We start from the raw sequence: 5315 nt of genomic DNA on the forward strand, positions 1-5315 counted from the left end.
AAAAAAAAAAAAAAGCTAGAGCATTTGTTGTCAGCCTGTAGGTCGTGACCACTTTTTGGGTTGAACGACCCTTTCACTGGGGTCACAAATCAGATATCCTGCACATCAGATATTTACATTATGATTCCTAACAGTTGCAAAATTACAGTTATGAAGTAGCAATGAAATAATTTTAGGTTGGGGGGTCACCACAACAAGAGGAAATGTATTAAGGGGTTGCAACATTAGGAAGGTTGTAAACCACTGATCTAGAAGAATGGAATGCAAAGCCAAATGAACAACTACAGAAAACAAATGCAAATGGCAGGGCAGCAGCAGAAGCCTTAGTAAAGGCCATTGATGAGTCATCCCCAGGCACCGAGTGGGTGCTGGTGGCCAGCTGGGTGACTTTAAGTTCAATTCCAGCAAACAGGCCAAAGATGCCTCCCATCCCATGTGTGCTTAGTTATCCTATCCCTGAAGCAGCCCTCCCTGCTACACTCAAGAGGCACCCTGAGGAAACACTTCCTCCTTAATGTCTTAATCCTACTCAGTGCAGCTGTTCACATAATTGGATTAATTATGTTGAGTTCTTTGGGAGCAAGCCTTTTGTCTTTTGAGTTGAACATTGCTTGTAATTGCATGTTTCCATCAACTGTGTTCTCCCTGGCAACCAGAGAGGAGAGGGGAGGAGGAAGAGGAAGGGAGGCAGCTCCCACAGTAGCCTCAACCTGTGCTTCATGTGAGAATAAAGTTCTGTTCTAAAACTTGCTTTAACTTTATCCCTCATTTGTAAGGAAATAGGAGAGAAATAAGTTATGGGGTGTACAGAATAGAGGAATAGAGACTTTGTATAAAGCAGTATTTGTATAAGACAGTCTGTGGAATTTCTTAGTAGAGTGGGTGTCTAGAGACAAATTGGTGAGACAGGAAAGCTGAAACAGAGATTCATATCTAGAAAAGTGGCATAAAACCAGTGGAAACCATTTTGCACTGAGTTGATCCTCTTTTTAAAAATAAAAGCATTCCAGGTAGAATCACCAGAAGTAGCTACTAAATTTTAATATAATCAGTCCTCATGTACTACTAAATATTACAGCATGTGAGACCTCATAAAATACATAATATTCCTCTTTATAAATTTCATTATCACTTCTGTTTTAGTTAGGGTTTCCATTGCTGTGAAGAGAAACCACTCCCAAGGCAACTCTTATAAAGGACAACATTTAATTGAGGCTGGCTAACAGGTTCTGAGCATCATAGCAGGAAGCATGGCAGTGTGTAGGTAGGCATGGCGCTGGAAAAGCTGAGAGTTCTACATCTTGTTCTGAAGGCAAAGAGAAGACTGTCTCCCATCTGGCTAGGAGGAGGGTCTGAAAGCCCACGCCCACAGTGACATACTTCCTCCAATAAGACCACACCTTCTAATAGTGCACTCCCTGGGGTAAGCATATTTAAACCACTGTACTTTCCTTCGGTGAATTGAGTTATTGAATGTTTGTCTTTCCCTTCTTTTGGGTTGTATGTGGGAGACTTCCATTGCTCAGCACAAATATGCTATTCAACGAAAGAAAAATGAACAAGAAATAAAACTACAGGTAATTGATTCTTTCGCCCCAAAAGCCGTTTTAGATTTCATAGCTAGAGATCCTACTACCCATCTCTAACACTAGATGCAAAAATCCTATGAGGATGGCTTGCTGGATCATTTGCTTCACTTCCTCTTTAAAGATTTTGTGTTCTTCCACTCACTTCTTCCCATCTCATAACCTTACTGTCATGCTTGGCTGTCATCCCCATCGTATCAGGATATCCGTACAGTCAGAGAGTGGACTACTACCCCAGTGTGCTCTGTCATTAGGGAGCCTTCCACCCTCTTCTCTGTTCCTATTTCATTCTGAATAGTTTAGCTGAGTCCCTGGTTTCATAGGAACTGTCTCAAACAGTCATAAATAATTTACTTGGAGAAATTTAGTTGCTGTCATATCTGTCTGATTGGTAGGCTCATGGAACTATTTGAGCTTCATATGATCGCAGCAGCTTTCAGAGCAATGTTGATTTTCCCCTTCCAGAAGAAGGACAGTTAAGAATGGTTTTAGTATTTCATGTCTGCTTCATTTTCCCCCATCTCCTTAAGCCTTGGGCTTTTGTTTTTTCTGTCATAATAATTTTGATGTGCCCATTTAGTAATTATAATTTAAATTTCATTCAATCTTGGTTGTGTTTAAAAAAAATTTTCATGTTGACCTTTTATGCAGAAAAGTTAGGTGCAAAAAGGACAAAAGAGCTTTTTTTTTTTTTTTTTTTTTTTTTTTTTTTTTTTACTATTTTCTCCCTTTCTTTAATGAACATATAATCTAACAATAAAGAATGAATATCTAAACTGACTTTGGAACAACCTCACTATATAAAGCACAGTGGTATGAAACTTCTACAGATAGGACTGCTTAACTTCCCCAAATACTGAGGTTAAGGGTGTGCATAACACACTTCTTCATTCCACGCTGTAAGGCCTGGACTGGTCAAGGAGCTAAGAGATGTAACATGGAGTTGGGTTCTATGTCAGAGTAAGCCAGTCCTCCGAATTGTCAAAGTCTTCAAGGATCCTTTGCCAGAGCTCCTCTGCAGATGGACCTGAACCTTGAGCATCCTCTGGGGCTTGGGCAGCAGCTGCAAGGCCAATTGGAGCTTCAGCTACTGCTACATCAATCTGGGCTTCAACTGCTACTAATGGAACAGAGTCTCCAACTGTAACAAGGGAATGGCCAACAAGCACATCTTCCTGACTACGCCTGTGTCCATCACAGGCCTGATAATGAGGCAGAGAAGATTCATAGCTGCAGTTGAGTTTGGGATCGGAGTCCACATCAAATGTGCCTGAATACATGTACTCTCCATTCTCGGTGGCAACAAGAGGTATGGAACCAGGAAAATGGGTTGACTCAAAAACAGCATTAGAGCTTCCAGTTGTCTCTGGCGGAGCTTCTGAAATATTCTGGATATTTGTCTTCTTGGACTTAGCCCGCTTGTTCTTGAACCAGGTCTTGATCTCTGTCGTTGCCATATGAACCAATTCTGCCAGCTCCCCAAGTTTCTCCTTGTCTGGGTACTGGAACTTATCAAAATGTTTTTGCAGCAGGTGCTTTTGTTCTTCAGAGTATATATACTGTGCGTTCTTTTCAAAACTTTCTTGAAGCCACAGAGCAAGGTTGATTGTTGCCATATCTACCTGACAGTGCCATAGGTCCTGGAATCCAGAGGGTTGCTATAACTTGCTCAATTTTCTGTCTGTTTGACAAAAGAGCTTTTACACAAACACATTTTTATAAAGAATTCAACAGAAAGGCTAGGGGTTTTAGGACAGAAATCCCATTTTTTTCCCTTCCCAAATACGATTTTGTTTTGTTTTGTTTTGACACACGGTTTCTCTACATATCCCTGGATGTCCTGGAACTCACTATGCAGACCAAGCTAGCTTCAACTTACAGTCATCCACCTGGGATTAATTGCCACGAGGTCCCATTGTCAAATAAGATTTTAACCTACTTGTTGGAGCTGGACATAGTACTCAGGACTTAAGAGCACTGGCTGATCTTACAGAGGACCTGGGTTCAATTTCTGGCACCAACTGGGCAGCTCTCTCTGATGTGCATGTACTGTATCTCTTTTATTTTGATCATATAACCAGTGAACAGTCTAAAACCTATCTCTTTCTGAGGCCAACTTTAATGAATATACTTTCTTATTGGGAGTTTTATGTGTCAGGAGAAAGTTAAGTGTAGAATCAAACTAATCAAACTTAAAATAGAAAGCTGGATGAACATAGTAAGTCAAAAGCAATGAAGCATCTTCAGTAGAAGATCGGGTCAGTCCCTTAAACAAGGAGGTAGGATGTTAGCCCCTGTAGTTTCCCATCCTTTCTGAATAAACAAAAGAGAGTTGTTGGAAAATCTATGTGTAAGGAATTGGAACTTTTCATGAATAACTTTCTGAACTTACCCCATCATAATTAAATTGTAAGCTAAAATCATTTACTTTAAATGTTACAGGTACCAAAGGTTACTCTTTATATTTTACAAGGTGAAGAAAACATTTTCCTAACAAAATATTTATATTTATATTTGCTTTTTAATGTTATCTCTTCTTGGGCTGAAAGTTAAGATGACTTCATAAATGTATAAATATTATTTATAAATATAGTGGCAAATTTCAATTAATGTAGTAATAACAAAGTTTTTTTTTTCAGTATAAATGGACACTAAAGTTAGAAATCAGGCACTCCTCAAGCCTACCCTTAGGAACTCAGTGCCAGAAGGCACATCATCACTTCCCGTCCCCTAGTGCAACACCTTCCACTGTTTCCACAACTAGCATAACCTTTACCATTCCACCCCCATCATCATTCTCTCTCTCTCTCTCTCTCTCTCTCTCTCTCTCTCTCTCTCTCTGTCTGTCTCTCTGTCTCTCGCTCTCTGTCTGTCTCTCTGTCTCTCTCTCTCTCTCTGTCTCTCTCTCTCTCCCTCTCTGTCTCTGTCTCTGTCTCTGTCTCTGTCTCTGTCTTCCAGTCTCTCTGTCTGTCTCTTTTGGTCTGTCTCTCTGTCTCTAACGCTCTCTTTTACATCCCCACTCTGAGAGGGCCTCTCTCCTGAGATCTGTTTGCGCGGTGTGATCTCTTTGCAGCACATCTTTGCACTGACCCACCAAGGACCCTCTGCCACTAAATCCTAACAATTATGAGGTTTTTCTTTCTTTCTTTAAATTTTATTATGTAAAGTAAAAAATAGAGGTAGTGATGGCATATGTGTTGGAGTTTCTTCTGGCCAGTACACGATTTTAACCACAACACTACCTGAGCCATGTGGCACTACAGGGCTTACAATGTTAACCTCTATCACAAGGGGAAACAGACTGTCACATTGTACATCTTTACTCAGGGAGATTTCATTACTCATGTGTGAGACACAGCAGCCAGGACCATTTCCTTTGGGAAAAATGGAGAGGTACTGAAACCTGTTCACAAACACTGCTTTTTTTTTTTTAAATTAAATTCCACTTAGTTATCAAGTACTTGTTATTTAGTATATAGATTATCTACTTTTCTCTTCTTTCTAAAAAAATATTTTGTAAGTTCCAAACTAACAGAAAGTTTCTAGAGAGCCAACAGTGAATAAAACAGTGTCCTTTGACTTCCACAAGCTTTTCTGGGGGTGAGATGTCACAAGCCCATAATCTTAACATCTGGAAATTGGAAGCAGGGGATTCAGAAATTCAAAGGCATCTTTGGCTACAAATCAACTTTTTTTTTTTATTTTAGATATTTTCTTTATTTACATGCG

At 39.8% G+C, this 5315-nt stretch overlaps 2 pseudogenes; both read right to left on the minus strand.

The window, feature by feature from the left end:
* LOC116081470 overlaps window positions 1-1779 on the minus strand; it is a 19095-nt pseudogene extending 17316 nt beyond the window's left edge.
* Window positions 1780-2399: 620 nt separating this feature from the next.
* LOC116082181 lies at window positions 2400-3221 on the minus strand (annotated as a pseudogene).
* Between the last annotated feature and the right edge of the window lie 2094 nt (window positions 3222-5315).

Source organism: Mastomys coucha, chromosome X, assembly GCF_008632895.1.
Source record: "Mastomys coucha isolate ucsf_1 chromosome X, UCSF_Mcou_1, whole genome shotgun sequence".
Classification (NCBI taxonomy): Eukaryota; Metazoa; Chordata; class Mammalia; order Rodentia; family Muridae; genus Mastomys; species Mastomys coucha.